Here is a 19724-nt window from a genome sequence, read left to right as displayed (position 1 = left end):
GCCATGAACTGAGCGGCTTAAAACAACAGGTGATCATTCCCTCACAGTTCTAGAGGCCAAAAGTCCAAAATCAGTATGACTAGGCCAAAATCAAGGTGCTGGCAGAGCCATGCTCCCTCTGGAAGCCCTCGGAGAAGATCCTTTGCTTGCATCTCCCACCTTTTGATGGCTGCCTGCAATCCTTGGCTTGTGGCCACGTCCCTCCAATCTCTGCCTCTATGCTCACATTGTCGTCTCTTCTGTGTTTTAAATCTCTGCCTGCCTCTGTCTTACAAAGATGCATGGGATTGCATTTAGGACCCACTGAGATACTACAGGATACTCTCATCTTAAAAGCCTTAATTTAATCATACCTGCAAAGATCTTTTTTCCAAATAAGGTCACATTTATAGGTTATGAAGATTAGGACCTGATATCATTGAGGGACATTATGTACCCTACTACACTTAACAAAAAAAAAAAGTATGTGTCGTTTATCTGAAATTCAAATTTAGCAATATCCTGTGTTTAATTTCTGACACCCCTACCTGGGACCCCTGCCTATCAGAAGACAGCAGGGACTTAAGAGCCCACGACACTTCCTGGTGTTTTGGGGGGTCCCAGTCCACATCCCCAACTCTGTTCGTCAAGATCTTGTGTCTCTGAAGTGGGGCTCATGGCTTTCAGGGGCATTCCAGTGTTTAGGAGAATCCAATGGCGTCTGACTTAACTTTTGAAAGGATTATGGCAAATAGTATATTTCCACCTTTAGCACCCAAATCTCCAAATACAGACCGGTACCCCTCCACCTTCCTGGAAGGTAGAAAAATGAACAAATTTATAAGCCATGCATCTGTTTCTTTCTTGTTCTCAAGCCTAAGAAAAGCTTAAGTTTGAATCAGTGTTGAATTCACTCGCTCATCCATTTATTCATTCACTAAACAATTACTGAGCACTTATCTCGTGCCCTGCACCATGCCAGGCACGGGGGACACAAAGCTGAATAAAACACCACTCCACAGATGGGTGAGCTAGGGAGCCTGGTTCCCCAGGGAAGCCCCAAAGAGCAGAATCAGACAAAGCTGCGGAAATTAAACACAAATAATGTGCCTTAGCAACGTGAAAGCAGAAAGGTTCAATCAATTCAATCAATTTGATTTGAAACAAGAGAAACGCAGTTAATTACTAATTATCTTTAAATTCTAGCAACTATTTTTAGCCTTTAGTTGTGGAAAAACTAACTTGTGTTACAAGATGTGTTGCCTGACCATGTCGCCTTAACACGGTGGTGTTGTCCCTCTTTCTGTATCTTTTGGATCCCTGGAAGCCTGGGTGTGCCCAAGGCTGGTCCTCCGCCTCCTCCCACTGCCCCCAGCGGTCACGGGTGGGAGCCACCACTTCCTGGGAGAGCCTGGCAGGGCCTGCAGCCCCCCCACCCGCCCCCCAAGTTCAGCCCTGATTGGAGCTGCGTGGACTCTGATTTCACCCTCCACCTGCGGCCACCTGCTGTCCCCCCACCACCACCAGGGGAGCACTTACCGGCACAAACCACGCCCACATCCAAACACATTTATAGTTGTCGTTTTGTTTTTTAAAGAGAAAAGCAACCTGTTCATTTATTTATCATATGGTACAAATCCTCAAGCTGAAATTCCAGGTCTCTGCCCTATCAAAAACACAAAAACACTTTTTTCTTTGTTACTGGCAGTTTAATAAAAGGTGGGACCTCTCGGGCTAAAGCGGTGTATGGAAGAGCCAGGGCTGGGAAAGCCAGGGGAAGCCTTGCTCTGGGAAGCAGGAACCCAGGCTTGGGAGGCAGAGGTTTTGGGTTCAAATTACCTGCCGGCCTCACACTAGCCACGTGATTCAGGTGCCCCTTGACTTCCCTGGACCCTGCTTAACCTCTCTGAATCTCGATGTCCTAATCTGTAAAAGGGGGAAAGAATTCTTAACTCATAGGCTCGTGCCAAGAATTAAATGAGATAATATAAACCATAAAGTGCTACCTAAGCGTTAGTCATTTGGGGAGTGGGAGAACTTCTCAGCACCCTGAAATCACATCAGTAGGCCACTCAAACGTGAGGCCATCCCTGCACCTGTGGGTTTCAGGGGCCCCACGTTACTTCCCTGTCCCAAACATGCAGAGGATGACATCCAAATAAGAATATTAAAATGACTTGGATTGTTTATTGAGACTAACTTTCCCCTAACTAGTCCAGATTAGATCAATATTAGTGTATCCAGAAAGCCAGGTCATCCCAAGTGTTCGTTGCATATTTTGGGCCCCCTGGGAAGACAGAGTTTGCCCCATTAGAAGGTGGCAATCCCAGGAGCCTCAGTAGTGCAGACTCAGCGACATGGGGACCAGTGTCTACTATGTGGCCACAGCCTCTCTCGACAATCTCCCTGCACCCGGGGTGCAAATGGGACCATGTGCTCTGGGCTGTCCGATGGTGATGCAGAGAGCAGCCCTCTGCCCAGCGCCCAGTTTCGCATCCAGGGCTGTGTGCAAAGGGGCCCACACCCCACAGCTCCCACTAGCACCCACAGAGCCAAGCAGGCTGTGCTCAGGGCCAAGACTGATGACGTCCTCTCCACTCGGCCCCACCTCCCAGGTTTGGGTACTTTTAAGAATTTTCTTATGCATTGTAGAATGTTTAGTAAAAAAATTTAAAAAATAAGAATTTTCTTGAAGAATCACTCACTACTTACCCTTAATACAATTTATAGACCGAAATTATTCCTGTCCCTGTCCCCTCCCCAAAAACCAACAAAGCAGAAAGCAGGGTGGGATCTCACATATGGTGTCTTTGCATTATAGCTGGTGGATTTAAAAAGTGCTAAGGAGAAGGTGGGCGGCAGGAGCAGAACTGAGAAATGACTCTTGTTTTCAGTGAGAGGGAGGGTGGCTGTGGGCAGCGTGTCCCGGTGCCACCAGAGTGCCCGTGAGGCTTCGAGTTGTAAGTACCGGGATACGCAGGACCCCAGCCTCATTGGTGTGGGCCCCTCCCTCCTCCTGGCCCCGGGGTGTGAACCATACTGGTGTGGACATGAAGAAAATAAAGTGGATTGCTGAGTAAGGGGGATTGGGCAGTACAGCTCGGTAGACTGGACAATACAGACTCAGGGTCCCCTCCTCCCGTCTCCCAGCGACCCCCTTTCCTAACGGCGGAGGGCTTGCTTTGTCTGCCTTGCTCAGGGAAACCGCCCCACTTTTAATTAAATTTCTCCCTGCAGACATTGCTGGGAAGCCAAATGTCATCTTCCCTGAGTTTACACGCCAGGCCCTCTCATCCACGTTTTCCAGCCTCTGGCCGCACAGGCCCCTCCGTGGAAGTGTGGGGAGTGTGAACATTTGCCATGCTTCACGTGAGCTGGAAGAAAAACGAGCTTCTCTATTTGATAAGCGTGGACCGACCCATAGCACTAAATTTGGTTCTGCCGTCACCGGCGACATGAAGCAGCAGCCTGGTTGGGAGGCTTGCTTTCGGTTTAAAATAATTTCTCCAGGCTCATGTTACATTTGACCCATTCACAGAGGCCGGAGGGCACGGCCACTCCAGCCCCGAGCACACGTCTGCTGGCTCCTCCACGACTAGCGGAGACAGTGGGACCATGCGGGGAAGCTCTGAGGGTGCCAGGCAGCAGGGCGAGCCGGGAAGTCGGGCCTGGACTTTGGACAACCTGGGAAATCTCTGAGCCTCAGTCTTTTCCTGTGCAAAATGGGGATAATCATCTCTGCCTTGTCTCGGAGTGAGGATTAAATGAAGCAATGTTTTCTGTAAAATACCTGCAATCTCCTACTGCTGTTATCAGCATCTTTGTATTGCAAACCTAATTTGGACCAATGGGGAGTGTGTTAAATTGGTCTGAAGTAGGGCAAAGTCACAATTATAGAATATTTCAAGGGAAATGTGACTTTTATTATTTTCAAGTATATAGAGCCACGGAACCATGTACTAGTAAGTGGGGGACCCACTTTATTTAAACAGAGAACACACATGCGACACCAGCCTGTGTTGATTAATCAGCATCCAACTGCACTAATCAAAAGTGTTTGTCACCAGGAACACACACCCAGGGGAACAGGAAGGTCACATAAGACACAGTCCTTGCCCTCAGAGGATGCATAACCTGTGGGGAGACGACAGCTACACAAAGGGGAGGCGAGAGGGAAGCAGTTCAGGTTACCCACTGCAGTACTGCGACAGGTGAGAGAGGGAAGGGGGAGACCTCCTGGGTCTTGTTGAGTGCAAGGCTGGAGCAGGCTTCAGGGAGGACAGCGATCGAGGAAGGGTAGGGTGACTGAAGCAGGGGGAGGAACAGGGAGACAGGACAGTCTCAGCAAGGGTGCTGTGGGTGAGCCAGGGTGGAAAGAACATGCCATCTCGGAAGGAGGCACCAGGCAGGCTGGCCGGCAGCGGGAATGGGGCCTGGACAGGGAGGCAGAGCCAAGGCAAGGTACCTGGGTGGGCAGCTTGAGGTCGTCTTGGCTTAGCATGTGATGCTCATAGTGGACTCAGGCTTGGACAGGGCCAGGGCAGATAGCAGGGCTGCTCTGGGAAGAATTTGGCAAAGGTATGCAAAATGGATTGGGTGTGAGTTTTGGAACTGAAACTGGGAACAATTCATTATTGTTTTCATAATGATCTTAGGGTGGTGTGGTGATCAGGCCTAAACTGTTTTAGCGCTGGTGAGAGTGGGATTGGAAAGAGAGGGGCAAATAGAGGCAATGCCTGGAAGAAACTGATGGTTAGATCTGCCCCAGGATGTGGAGGGAAGAGGAGAGTTTAAGACTTCAAGGTCTGCCACGTGGAGGACTGGCAGATGGCAGATTCCAACAACCGAAGTGGAGGGAACCAGGCAGGAACAGGGCAGCATTGCAGTCACCAAGGGGTGAGGACGTGGGGCCACTAGACACCCAGGACCGGCACTCAAGCCCGGCCAGATGGGAGAACAGGCGGGCCATGGCCGGGTGGGTTTAGGCACACACCCCGCAACGCTTCCCGCCGTCCACAGGCGGAGAAACCCTCCATGCACAGGGCACGGGCAAATACACTTCAGCCCAGCGCGGGCTCACTTCAGATTCCAAGTGCGAGGCGTCCAATTAATGAGCCTTCACCGTGCCTCTTGCCACCAAACAGCCATCAGAAGATTACACCATCAAAGTCAACACCCGGCTTTAATTTAATCACTCTTGCCTTAATCGATTCCCGTCACATACTAAACGCCAAGCAGCGGGGAGAAGCTGCCCCTGGGCGTAATTAGAATATGAGATTCTGTACCAACTCCTGTCTGAGTAGGAAGAAACTGAAAACTCCCCCCAAAACAGAAAAGCTCCCAGGAAATTCCACCCAAGGGTGGCGACAGGAGCCAAGAAGGAAGTCCTAGCCCTTTCCTGCAGTAGCTGGCACCAGCAGGGGCTGGAAATCACTTGCGGCCACGCTCAAGGCACCCCACCCGCTGTCCAGCACCCTGGCTTCGGGTCTCCTTCTCTCCAAAGAAGGCAACAGACAAGACCAGCAGAGACTGGACTGCGGCCACCTATCCACCCATCCTGGGCACGGACCTGCCGGCTGAGCACTGACCCCGGGGATCAGCTGCACCGTCTGGCTGGAGCAAAGAGAGCCAGGTGGCAGCAGCTATACTATTTCAGGTCAGGCTAAACTCGGCCCGCGATAGACTGCACATCCGGCACCTGACTTCCAGGACGCATTCTGCCACCCCCCTCACCCCCCGAGTGACCCTGTCTTCTGAGAAGCTCAAAGGAATTCCCTTAAATTGTTTTATTTCAGTTCTGTGACTACCCAGGGAGAGGAGAGACCACATTATCGTCCATTCTGGGGGTGAGGGGAAGAGAAAGATTGTATAATTCCCATTTTACAGATGGAACTATGAAGGCACAGGAAATCTTAATCTTTGCCAAAAATCTCTTCGTTGATACCTGGGAAGTTTGCAAGTAAATTCGGGACTTGGCAAGCCCAAGCAGTCAGTGATAAGAGGGGCCCACAAAACGAGGGCATGGCTCGCTTCTGGAATACAGTCTTGCTGGCAACAAATGAGAAGATCTTTTTAAAAATCTTTTTTTCTTTTTTAACTCGGCCCGGATTGTCAACTTATAACATGAATCCCGCCGATTCAAAAAACTTTTTCCCTGCCTCTCCCATCAACCAGCAGACATTGGTTCGCATTATTTACGCTACTTTAGTGACACTGAAAGAGATTTATTTCAATTTATTCAGTCCTTATTAACACTCCGCAGGGAACAGAGCGTAGTGCCACTGGCCTTTTCTCAGGCGCAGCTCGGCTGCTGAGAAGGGAGGGACTGCAGCACCCGAGGAGGAGGGACCGGCCCCGTGGAGAGCGGCCCTGGGGACAAGTTATCCCCACAGGATTATCCGGGGAAAATATTAAATAGGTTTTAAGAAGGTTCAGGTGAGTCTGGGAACGATGACTCCATTATTCAAGCAGATTTAGGGATGTTCTGCATGCAAGATCCTGCCTTTCTAAGCCGGCCGCGGGGGGGGGGGGGGGGGGGGTGGGGGGGGGCAGCAGCAGCGGCAGAGGCCAAACTGCTGTGGCGGGTGCAGGATCTTCCTTGCTTGCTTGCAGGGAAAGACAAGAGAGAAAACGAATGGCAGAAGGGCTGGGGACGCTTCCAAACGGCTGTTCCTGGCAATGGGCAGCTCTGACAGAGGCGGGTTCGTATGAGTCTACACCATGATTTGTTTTGCACCCCAACGTAGCTGGAGTTTATATACAGCTGTTTTATTTGCATATGCAACCTCTGCTTGGCTTATTCACATATGTTGATTTACATTCTGATGCATTACCAATAAAGAAATTGAAAGCTATTTGGGTTTTTGGCAAACCCAACATAAAAAAATCCAGACATACAACAAATAAGGTAGTGAACATTCATATTTAAAAATATATAAAAATATAATTTTATATATGTAACCAAAGAGATTCTTTAGGGTGTAACCTTCCCTTAGGCATTCAAGCATTTTATATTAATTATCCAATAAATCTCTTTTTGAGGGGCAGCCTGTGGGAGGGGATGAGGTAAGACAAGTTTCATGCACTGTCCAGTTAAGAACAACTGGAAATAAGCAACTCTGAAATGGCCTGTAACTCAATGGCAGAACTGGATTTGATCTGGGACAATTCTGCTTATGTGTCATTTAGAACACTGGATCCAATGCAGGAGGAAGAGCTGGCCTTCACCCTGGGGGAGAGGCACCGGTCCATGGTGCAATGAATTGGTCCTTTCCAGTACTTCCTTTTCGGCATTATGATCACATGACAAGCAATTATGGACTCAGGGGTCTTCTAATAGCCTTGGTGTCCCGGAGAGGAGGACTAGAGGTTGAAAGTGCACCCCTGGACTTTTTGTAGTGCAACTGCAGACTGAGGTCTCAAGACAACATCACCTGTCAGCCCCAGGAAACCAGAAAACTGGGCCACAGGCTGGAAGGAAAACCAGCAGCCAGGACCAGAGATAATTTATGTCCCTGTTTTCTTTGATGCCTGGATTTAGCAGTGGGGTGGACAGGGCCAGAAGGAGGCAAATGAATGAAACATCATTATCAGTGGCTTCAGATTTAATTCTCACTTGCTGATTTGAAACTGTTTTTAAGTTGTTGGACTTCGATGTAAGACTCTTTCCTAAGCGGAGTTAATATACTAAAGGGAATTTAAATTGACTGTGAGTCTGATGGGGAGAATTTTGTAAACCCCCCCCCCCAGAAGTCTGTTCTATGTGATTGACTTCAAACTGCAGTGCTAGTCCTGGCAGACATCAGGACTGAAGATGGGCACCTTTTGCTTAATACAAAGTCTCCCCAACAGGTGCTGTCCCGACACCCCGTACGAAGAAAAAATGAAGGACTGTGAATACTCAAGGCTGGGGTCCACAGAGCCACGATGGCCTCTTAATATAGCACTTACTAAAGGTCATCTGTGCTCATTCGAGAAACTTCTACGTCCATCATACTTGTTATGATAATCACATAACTTAAGGCACAAGCTGATGGAATCCAAGTACAAAGTGGAAAATTAACTCTTAAAATCACTGATCGCTATTAAGAAAATTAAGTTGAATGCTTTGGAAAGATTTCATAAATGTAATTTTTCACTGTCAAATGGGATGTTAAAGACTGTGAAAATAATAATCAAACCCCCGAGAGATTCTACATTGAGATTACTCCACAGTATAAATCCAAAATCAGAACTGGAATCAGAGGACCTAGACAACGCATTATTAGCGTGGCACAGGCAAGAGACAGGACTTTCAACGAGTTGATCCAACAAGAGAAGCCCTCAGTTCTATGTCAAAAGATGGGTGAACAAATTCACATCTGCATAGTTTCAGTTAAAGTAAAACATTTAAAATATATATGTACCATTTTTTATGATTTTCTGATATAATGGCTTTTTAAAACTGATTATTATGACTCAGTCTTGATTTCATGGATAAGGAGGCTTCATAGGCCTAATTTATTAATTCATATATGACTATGCTTATTGGGCGCTTCACATTCCTAAGATTCGCACACTGAGTTTGCCTTATGTAACGGTTTTCCACTCCACTCTCAACCATCCACCACGAAGCCTGTGCACCAGCCAGTTCGGTACTCTGTCGAATTATGTCATTTGTAAAGTCTCTCCTCCACCCCATCGCCTTCCAAGACTGCCATGACTTTCTCACTCAGCACTCACATTGTATTCAACGAGTAAACTGGAAAGATCTCTGACCCCAACATGCTAAGCCAGGTCACCCTTCCTGGCGGGGTGGGGTGGGGTGGGGTGGGTGGGGGGGTGGGAGGAGTTCCAGCTGGGCAGGGCTGTTCTGCTCAGACTGGCGTGGGGAGTACACAGTCTATTCCTGGCAAGCAGTGGATTTCAGGAAAGAGGAGGATGAGGCAGGGACAACAGATGATAAGTCTCTGCTTGCCTGTGGCGAGAGTTCTGTGTGTGCATTTAAACAGGGTGTGCACGATTTTCAGGGGATCCACTTCCACCCAAACAATGCCTGGTTCCGGGGGAGCTGGGCAGCTGTTCACTTTTCCTATCTTGATCCCTACTGAGGGTAACGATTTATCTGTTACAACTGATCCTGTCACCAGGATCCGCAGCTGCCTCTGCTCGTTTCATCTAATCACAGGCGTGTACCTGGAGGATACTGCCCATGACGCCATTTACTGAGCAGCTACTATGTGCTGGCCCTGGTGAGCACTGAGTCACCTCGTTTAAACCCCATGGCAACCGGTGACATAGGTATTATCATACCCTAAATTACAGATGACAAAAAACTTTCCAACAGGATAAATAACACGGCTTACGTTCCACAGTGAGTAGGGGAGCTGGGACTGGCACCCAGGTCTGATCCATACCCCTAACCATCAGGCAAAACTGCCTCCACGTGCAGGACATTGCCGTGTACTGGGGTCCTGTGGGGTGGCAGGGTAGCATCTGCCCTTGAGGTGCTCACAAATCTTCCCTGAATAGCTTCAGCATAAAATGCATTTTTGGGGGATTAACTGACCCTGTGTTTGGATTTCTATAGTGTCCCTGAGCAGGCTCGGCATGGAGCCCACTGAAATAACAAAGCAAAAAAAAAACAAAGACAATTTACCTGGAACTCATTCGAATTTGCATTTTGCTGAAGCCCATTCTATCTGCACACCTACAGAATGTTTCCTAAATGAAGACCCCCAAAGCTAAACACCTGTCCTGGGCCAGCCTCAAGTTCCATCTGGGAGCCATCTGGGCCGGGAAGGAACCACGCAAGGTGGCAGGAGCATGGCATCTGGAGACAGGAAAGGAATTCTTGGACAGAAACCCTGTGGCGAGGCAACAGGGCTGAGACAAGCGTGTGTGGTGTATGTCCCATCACCCTCACCCAGCACTGCCTCGCGCCTTCCCTGGCTGGAGAGGCAGTGAGTCCCGTGGACAGAGGACTCTCAGGCAGCCTCGAGGCATCACAGTACACTGGAACATCTAATGCAGAGCCTGTGTCGCCAGATGTGAGAAAAGCCCCCAGGCCCACCTTTGTCCTGGGGTTCTTACACGGGCGCGTTCCTGTGCCCACCCCACTCAGCTCACCCCCACAATCTCAGAGCTGGGCCCCCCAGTGGGTGTGAACACACCCACCTCACAGAGGAACAGAACCTAAGGTGGTGACAACTTCAGTGATGTGACCCTGACCACAGCTGAATCTATGTCTTGATCCCCCGGTTTTGATTTCCAGCCGTCCCTGAGCCCATCAAACCCAGCTGCACCTTCAAACGCCACAGCAGTCAGAACCCCAGATCTGGGGAGAGAGGTTTAAGGTCCTCAGGAAGAGATATTTCCCCCTTTGTTTTATAAACACAGAACCAAGGTAGAGTGAAATCTGTTGCTCTCCGTGTCAGGGCCAGATCAGAAATTGAGACCCTTAACTCCGCATCTCTCTAACCCTATTCCAGGGCAGGTTGTAATTACAGGCTTGCGCACAAGTTCATTAGCAAGTCAGTGGTTCGGGAATCAGAATGTCGCACTGGGTCAATGTTATAGACTGTGCTTGGGTTGCCAGGCTAGCCCACAACCCATGTGTGGCCGAGAGGGGGAGGGGCTCGCGTCAGACGCCCCGCTCCACCACCCACTGGCTACGCGACCTCTCTGAGCTGCAGTTTCCCCATCTGTAACACGGACCAGGCAGGCGACTATTGTGAGGATGCAATGCGACAGTGTCTTGTGAGCACTCAGTGCCTCCTAGAAGACACTCTGATGAACATAATTAAGGTAGCAATGCCAGGGTAACAATGTTTCTACAGCAGGATTTCACACCCCCAACACTGGTGACATTCTGGTGACATTCCAGGAGGGATCATTCTTTGACATGGGGACTGTCCTGTGCCTTGTAGGATGTTTAGCTGGCCTCCTGGCCTCCCTCTACCCATGAGATGCCAATAGCACCCTCCTGAAGTTGTGAAAATAAAAACTCTCTCTAGACATCTCAGTGACAGCCAGTTGAGAACCACTGTTTTACAGGAGAGCAGCTGAGCGTCCCAGCTGGAGCATTGGGGTTGCTCTGCTGCTGCAGCCCAGCTGGGGACACTGGGGTCATCTCCCCCCACCTGCTGAGGTGTCCCACAAGTCCAGCTCCAAGTCACTGGGGGAAACGCCTAACTCGTGGGCATGGCAAGTTAGGAGTGGTCTGGTGGGTGTTTCTGGGGGTGTGACAGGGTTGAGAGGAGTCTCTGAAGTGGGTGGAAAAGTGACACATTTTCATGCAAACAGCTATGGAGCCACTCCAACCGTGCACAGAAATGCTGAGGCAACGTGGAATAAAATACAACTTCTTAAAATTGTCAGCAAAAGGGCTGCACGAACTGATGTTAAAAAGGCAGAAGAAAAAGCCTAAACAAGAGGCACCATGATCGTATCACATCTCCAGGCTGACCCTGACCTCCAAGGGCATGTGGGTCAGAGGGCATGTTCTACAGAAAGGACTCTTTTTCCAAATGGAGTAAATCTGACTTCAAAAAAACAGATTCTGAGTTTCCTTCTAGTAATTGTTGGGCATTATTCATTTCTTTTGTTGCTGTGGGGAGCAGTGCCTGTTACTAGAAACCACTTAAAAGCCACACCCTTCCACCGGGGTGTGTGCAGGGCAGGGACACAGTCACGGACTGTCACTCATCCAAAATCCAGCAAAGCCAACAAATTCCTCCACCTGATCATCCAAAGGCAAACCCAAGAGCCAAGCCAGGTGACTGCTGTATCCACATATGCCAGGGAGGCAAATTTGGCCAAGGAATGGATCAGCTTCAAGAGTCACTCCAGACCCAGCTGGGGAGGAGGGGACTTACCTATCTAACTATCTATTCATTCATTTACTTATTTATTTAGAGGTAGGGTTCGTAGATGGGAAATAGACAAACAATTCTTATATGGTAAAAATAAGCAGCATCATAAACACAAAATGACACCTTAGAATTAACTACAGTAGGAAAGACAGTTCTTTCTGCTGCAGGACAGGTCAGTTGAGGGGGCGAGGACAGGGATCAGACAGAACTCAAACTGGTTCTGGTGAGGGCACGGTGGCCTAGCAGGGTTGGCTCAGCAGTCGCTGTCTCAGGCCCCATCACTCATCCCGAGCCAGACCAGCCTGAGACCGGGCTTGGAGTTACAGGTTCCCGAACGCCGGAGGGTGAGTGGGGTCTGGAAGAACGTAAACCGGCCCTAGCCTGCTGGGGATGGGAGGAAGAGTCCCCTGCCCTCTGATCGGCGCCCGGGCAGCTGGTTCAGCGCTCCACCCTCGGAGCGCCGTGGGCGCAAACGCCGCAACCCTGGAGGTGCTGGGGTAAGGTCCTTTCATTAAAGCGCTTGCAGAGCCGGGACAGAGTTTCCCAGTTGTCTCACGAAGGGCTGTTCCCTGGTGCCCAAGGTGCCTCCATTAATAGCCCCCCGGGCTGTGCTGGCCACAGTGCCAGCCAAACCCACCAACACATTTCAAAATGGAACGAAATCGCGGCCGTGTGGATGCGCTTTGTTCCCGGCATTGGACTAAACGCGCTCGCCCCCACCGGGCTCGCTTTCCTCCAACCAACAGGAGGCGACATCTCTGCCCGAGGGGCCGCAAGAGGCAGCCGTGGCCACAGGCTCCCCTTTTCAAGGGCTGCCCTGAGACCCCTGTTGGTTTGGAACCGCGACCGGCGCGCAGCTCTGTGGGGGGTGCCGGCAGGGCGGGGAGGCCTCGCAGTGCCCTGCCTCCGGCCCCAACGCCACAGCCTAGCAGGGGCGGCCTGGTCCCAGGCAGCTTGTCGCCCCCAAGCTGAGCCAATCCCCAGAAATTCAGATCGACCTGGGCGGCCCGCGTGGAGATTTAGGCCCCTGAGGCGCTCTTCGTCTCAGAAGTGCGCCCCCGCACCGGTTTTCCGCCATAGACTTAACCAGAAAACCGGGGACCTGTTTCATCGAAGGAGAGCGAGGCTCTTGGACTTGCTCACCAGGAGTTCCCCCGTCACCCCGGCCTCGGGTTCAAGGGCGGCGGCGAACTTGGATTCTTAAGTGAAAATCCATCGCTTAAGAGAAATAATATTAATAAAATAATTATAATCAGCACTGCCATAATAATAAAAAATACACCAGGGACATCTACCTGCGTGGCTGCCAGGGGCTAATTATAAAGACCAGCAGGCTCAAGGGTTGGGGGCTTCTTCCTGTGCCCTCCGGGAGGCGGGCCGGCCCAGCCCCACCTATCCCAGGGTCCTCAATCTCCGTGGGGAAGGGGCGGGGCAACGCCTCAACGACCCCTCCCGGACTCGTGCGAGACCCCCCTCCGCGCCCCACTCCCAGTAGGCTAGGAAAGATGGGTGTGGCCACAGCACCAAAGGGAACCTTATGCCCCCTGCTCACATTCTCCCGCTGGACTAAGCAACAGGGCATAAAGGGGGAGGGGTCCGCCTGCGACCTCTCCCTCATCCGCGGCGGGTGGCAGGCGGGTGGCAGCGTCCTTCGCTGGGCAACCTGGTGGGGCGTGGTCCCCAGGACCACGCTCTGGGTGTAGGGAGGGGTGTGGTCCCTCTGCGGCCACCCGCACAGCGCGCGGAGATCTCGAATCCTGGCGCTGGCCAGATTCTGGGAGGGGACTTTGAGATGTCACTCCTGTTCCACGCGTGTCCCGGGGCTGTGGCCAGGGTTTGTCGACCTCAGCAAGCCCTGAGATCCAACAAAGGGCTCGTAAATAAGGGACGAAAAAAGGGGGAGAAGGGCGAGGGTTAGCTTAAACATTCTCATAAAAGCCAAAAAACCAGGACTAGGAGCGCAGATCATGTAACCTCTACAAACAAAGCGGCAAGCCCCTGAAGACTCCGAGTGAACGCCCCCAGTGCCCACGCCTGCAGCAGCAAAAAGCCAAGGTTTCAGCACTGACTGCCACCCCCCCTTCAATGCCAGGCCCCGCCCTGTCCTCCCAAGCCTGGCCACCCGGCTTGGCATGGTACGGTAAAGACGTGACACGCCGCAAAAAGATGGCACCTCGCGTTCCGAGGGGAAAAAAACGAGGGTGGGAGTGGGAGGAGGCATAGCCTATCCTCCCCCTCCTCGCCCACCCTGGTCCACACCCACTGCCGCAGTGAGGGGCGAGCCCTGCGCGCCAGCCCCGCGCCTCCGGCAGGGAGCGCACACGCCGGGCGCCCCGCGCGCAAAGCGCAGAGAAAGAAACCCGCCCCGAGATGCACCTGCAGTCCCCGCGCCTGTCTGTGCCGGGCTGCTGCCGTGCGTGCCAGCTAGCAGGGATCGGCGGCCGCCGCGTCGGTCCACATCGCAAGGCCAGGTGACCCCTGCCTTTCCGAGCTTCCCCACTGGGATCCGCGCACTACCTTCTCCCAGGCACGGCGCTGCTCGCGTGCCTGTGCCAGGCGCGCGCAGGGGGGAGGGCGGCTGAAGTGACAGCGCCTGGACCCCTCCCCATCTCCCCCATTCCTCCCAGCCCCCAAATGTCCCCTGCGGGTTCCTGAAGGAGGAAAAGGGGAGGGGGCGGGCCACTGCCTTAAATCAGGGGCAGTGAAGGCCCCACCGGAATCGCTGCCTGGGAGGTGCAGGGAGGGGCATGGAGTCATCTTTTCTAGAACCCGATCCATATCTTCCTTAAGGGCTGATGGCAAACAGGGGCAGAGAAATCAGATTTCAGGTTCGGTTTCGGGGTCGTTATTGGAACCCCTCACACACACACTGACACGCTCATTGCGGCAAAAGGCTGCGATCCGAGTGCAGAGCAGCCCCCTCCCCCAAGCCATCGCCATCCGCGCCCCACCCTGTGGGCACAGCCTCCACCTGGGGTCCGCGTGAAGCGGGTCGAGTAGACCTTGCAGCGCGCGCACACACACACTCTCTCACACTCACACGCGCGCGTGCATCCCTGCTCACGTCCCTTTCCAAGCCACCCCAGCCCCAGCTGTCGAGCACAGAGGGCGCAGGGAGGGGCCCCGCCGCTGGCCCCGAGCGATGCCCAGCGCACGAAACCCATCTCCGCGGCGCGGGGGGGCGAGGGGCGGCGGCGCGGGGTGCAGAGGGGCGGACGCGGAGGCAGATTTCGGAGCCTCGGCGCTTACCTGATAGCCGACGGAGGGTGAGGACGGGAGAAGACAGCGGAGGAGGAGCAGGCGGCTGTGGTGGCGGCGGCAGAAGGTGGGCGGTGGCGGCGGCGCTGCTGCCGGTGCCGGAGCTGGTGGGTGGCGGTGGCTGCGAGCGCGCGCGCCGGCGAGAGGGCGCGTTCTCGAGGCCGGCGGGCGGCGCAGGCGCGAGCAGCGGGAGCGCGGGCCTCTCCAGGGGCGGGGGCGGGCAGCGCGGCCTCCACGGGCGCCTTCTCCTCCGGCCACCAGCGGGCGCGCGCGAGCCCCACTGCTCAGCCCTCCACGCCTCCTGGCTCGCTCCCTCCGCGCTGCCCTTCCCGGGTCCCCTCTCCCCAACGCCTCGGGCCGCGGTGCTGATCGCAGCGCGCACGCGCGTCTCCTGGCGCACGCGCACTCTGTGCCTCCCGCAGCTGGAGCCTTTGTCTTTTCGGTGGGGTCTCCTCCCTCCGGCCCTGCAGGGTCGGGGCAAGGCCAGGTGCTCCAGATACAGACCCGCTGCCCCTTTCCTTTCCCTCAGCCTGGAGCGGTGTCCCGTCTTGGAGAGGTCCTCGGCGGGCTTCCAGATGGCCGCCTGCTCATTCCGTCCTGCCGTCCACCCGGACCCCAAGGCCTCCTCGGGCGCGCGACCCTCCCCTGAGTCCCCCAAATGGTCCCCTGGTTGGAGACCACCTTCCCCAGCGCCGCTTCCTTTCACGCCTCCTTTCTGCCTTTTGTGTAATTGACCAAGGTGAATTCTTTAACAAATCCTCATAAAACAGGCTGTTGTAATAATACAGTAGTACAGATATTTTTAAAAAACAAGGTGCATTCAAATCGACTATTTCTGACACTAGAAAATAATCTTAAACGAAGTTGGAATGGAGCTTACCACATTGCAGAGCATTTTCACATAGACAGTTATTTTTATCTCATCTGTTGAAACACTTTTATAGTGTAAGTAGAGCTTGAGATCTGAATTTTAAGTGCCTGCTAGAGATTGTCACCTGGATGACCCGCCTTGGACTGAAACTGACTAGTGGCGCTCATTCTCCGGTCACTCAGGCCCGGGCTTTGGTCTTATCTCGGATTCCTCATCTATGTATGGGGGTTTAGGGGCAGCCGTCTGGTTCTAGGGAATTGGGAACTTGTCTTGAAGCTTTAATTTGCATAGCTCTCATGTTCTTTTTAAAACCAATGTTGTATCTTATTGATTAATAGAAAAAGCAAGTAATTAAACAGGTTTTATTCACACGGGCTTAGTTATTAATACCGGGAGCACTGGGTGGATGATGGAGATGGTGCTAAATCCACTGGTTCTGAGTTTCTGGAATTGACCTCTTTTGTTGTCATTATTGTTCCAGCTGCCACCATCCTAGTTCAAGACCTCTACTTTGATTCTGGACATGCAGGGGCCTTACTGGTCTCCCTACTCTCAATTTCTCCCTATATTAGCCCACACTAGTTAGATCAGTCTTCACAAGCGATCTTTTTAATTATGGCAGTCTCTTGCTCAAAAATATCTGAAATTTTTTAACTGCCTCCTAAATGAAGTTCAACTCCTTAGCCCAGCATTCACGCTCCCCTCCTCCTCCCCTTAATCTGAGCCCCCAATCCTCTCCAGTTTCATCTATTACCTGCTCTGTGGCCAACTGAGGTTGCTCAACTAAACCTCGTCCCTACCTCTTTACTCTGGGGTTTTCCTTTGCCTGCAAAGTCCTTGCTCTTTCCCCACCCACCAATATCCCATCTAACCTTCAAACCGTTGCTCCAGTTTTATCAAAGCCTTACCCAATTGCCCCAACTAGAAGGGATATTTCAAAATCTCTAGAAGGAGTTCAGCAAAATTACTCATCTCCTCTCTGAAAGTGGGGAGGGAGGTGGAATTAACATCTATCTTGCAGGATTGAAATTTTATTATCATCTCTGATAATTTCCTTTCCCGTTTTCCTGTATGGGGATTATACATCCTTGTCCACTACTGTCTGCATAATGTAGACATGCCCAAGCTGGAGCTTTAAGGCATTGCAAGTTTCCACCAGTTGTACTATTCCTTTCTGCCACCAGAGAGGCATGTCCCCAGAGGACTGCTCCTTCAGCCTAGGTCCCTGAATGAAAAACCCAAGGAAGTACACATAATATGAGCAAGAAGTAAACATTTTTATGTAAGCCACCAAGATTTTAGGAGTTGTTAACTGCAGCAAAGCTAATTGATACAGGAATTAAATGAGATTGTGTATGTATATAAAGTTTCTTACACAGTACCTGACAAGTAATGGGCATATAATATAATATTATTATAAATACTAGTTATTTATTTAGTCATCATATTCATAATCAATGCTTTTGCTACACATTATTTTTTATGTAAAATAAACAGTAGCAGTCAAGTTAACATTCCACATTCAAATTTCTCATTTTGCCCCTCTAAGATATAGTGTAATTAAGAAATGACAGGGACCTGATGACACTATAGTCCCTTGATACTGAATGGTCACATTTGCCTACATTAAATTGAAGTAATCAATGTCAGAAATAATCTTATGCATATCTGCCATTTAACTATATGTGATGCAGAACTGAGTGTTCATTCCAGATATTAATAATTTAGTCACTGTAGGTAGCTAATGGCTTACTAATTCAGGCCAAGAAAATGCGATCCCTCTCTACCCGTCCCTCTTGCTAAAATAGAAATCTCATGGCCACATATGTTATATATTTTTATGCAACAACCCCTTTCAGATGACACATATGTTATACAACATATGTAGGACCATCATAGGCAGAATCACACAGGGGAAAGAAAACTGAATTAGGTATCAGGAGAGTTGGGTTCTAATCTTAGCCATCTTGTATGACTTTAGACAAATTCATTACCTTCTGTGGTCGGATGGGGTAGAATTGAAATCCAGATATCTATGGAATTTAGAAGCTCTGCAGCTACATCTATTCACAAGGTAAGCTAAACTGTTCTTACAAATAGACCCTAAACTATCATGGTTCAAATCCAACTCCCCTAACAATCTAAGGTGAGTGTTCCAGGTTGGTGCATAGCCTCCTCCAGGTGAGGTTCAGGAACCCAGACTCCTTCCATCTTGTGGCTCCACCACTCCTTAGGGCCTTTTTGTTGTTTGCTTAGTTGAGGCTGGGTCATTGCTTAGAGGGCCCAGCTGGCAGAAAGGGAAGAAGCTTATGGAAGAAGCACACTAGCTTTCTTAGAGGCTAGAAGTGGCATCTGAGCATGTTTTCCTGTTAGAACGTACTCACGTGGCCATCCTTAACTGCAGGGGATACTAATAAATGCGGGAGAGTCATGGGCTCAGGAAGACGAGGAGAAAGGTTTGAGTAGAAGCTTGTCTCTGCCATATAGACATATACTTTTTATATGGAGGGTAAAAAAAAAAAAATCCCTGGGATGAAAAATCTGAACTTGTCTATCGTGAGATTCTGACATATGTGAATATGTTGGTAGACCATGTGGGGGGCAGGGGGATTGATAACTAGGAGAGAAAGATAAAAGCCAAATTTCTAATTAAGTTCTGAGAGAGAAAGCATCATTGTACACTTGATATCAGAGCATATTTAACCTTTTTTATACCATGGAACCCTTTGATAGCCTAATAAAAGCCCCATCTCAGAAGAATATATTTAGATGCATAAAAAAAGATCCACAAGATTACAAAGAAAGCCCATTATGTACAGTTTTCAAACTATTTAAATATCTGTGATATGGCATGTCATGGGCCTGGAGATGGGCTGTCCAGGTCCACTTTTAGGGAAGGACTCATTCCAGCCACTGGGAGTGCTGTGGGCATTCAGGCCTCAGCTGTCGGTCCCTTCAGAGATTGCCTCAGAAGCAAGAGTCACCTCCCTGCTGGGAGACCCACATCCGATGACTGATTGAGCTCAGAGTGCAAAGGCCCCATGATCTTGGTCCCACACCGGGCAAGTCTGATGGGCCCTTTTAACTCCAGAGCTTCCTCCTTTGCTCAGTCCTGCTTCCATCCCCCACTTCCTCCTGTGTTCATTACGAGTTCTAATAAACATTTGGTTTCCTAAACTCTCTGCTTCTTGGGGAACTCAACCAAGAACAGCTGGCGTCAGGAATGGTTCAGGAAAGCAGACGGTAAGGTGGAGTTTCAGAGGTGGGTCACTTGTTGCCCAGCTGTCAGTGGGGACCCCATCACAAGGCGGCACCAGGCAGCAGTCAGTTGTTAAAATGGTAAATTGGGATGGCGTGCTGGTGGAGGAGCATGCACTAGCTGGTGTGACGTAGCAGGTGCTTGAGGAACACAGGGAAAATAGTAACTGAGGACAATGTCATTGGGTGACTGTTGCTGAGTTTAGTGGAATAATCACACTCCAAAGAAGGTTAAGCTTCTGGCCAAGACAGGCCGGCTATGACAAGGTCAGAGCCCTTGTTGGGAAAGGATGGGACCCTGATATATGAAAAGGGAACACCTGAGTTGCTGTTTCTGAAAATCATGGATTCCCAGATTCCTTTGAATGCTCTGAGCCTGCAGCAGTGCCCTTCCCCCACTCCCACGTGAAAACAATGCAAAGGCCTTTTTTCACAGTCTACATGGAACCCCTTCTGGAAGTCTTCTGCCTCCCCTCCTGGCCAATGAGCATGAAATAGGTTAAGTC

General features: G+C 50.9%; 1 protein-coding gene across 9 annotated transcripts in view; it reads right to left on the bottom strand.

Moving 5' to 3' along the window:
- MAPT (microtubule associated protein tau) overlaps nt 1-15206 on the bottom strand; it is a 95230-nt gene extending 80024 nt beyond the window's left edge. For all 9 annotated transcript variants that reach the window (XM_012751049.3, XM_075994654.1, XM_020281027.2 and 6 more), the window contains exon 1: nt 15081-15206. The gene's annotated coding sequence lies outside the window, so the exon portion shown is untranslated. The remainder of the gene's footprint in view (nt 1-15080) is intronic.
- Nucleotides 15207-19724: the final 4518 nt, after the last annotated feature.

The sequence above is a fragment of the Microcebus murinus genome, chromosome 18 (assembly GCF_040939455.1).
Source record: "Microcebus murinus isolate Inina chromosome 18, M.murinus_Inina_mat1.0, whole genome shotgun sequence".
Taxonomy (NCBI): Eukaryota; Metazoa; Chordata; class Mammalia; order Primates; family Cheirogaleidae; genus Microcebus; species Microcebus murinus.
The sequence above is the reverse complement of the archived record's forward strand: the minus strand, read 5'-3'. Positions and strand labels throughout refer to the sequence as shown.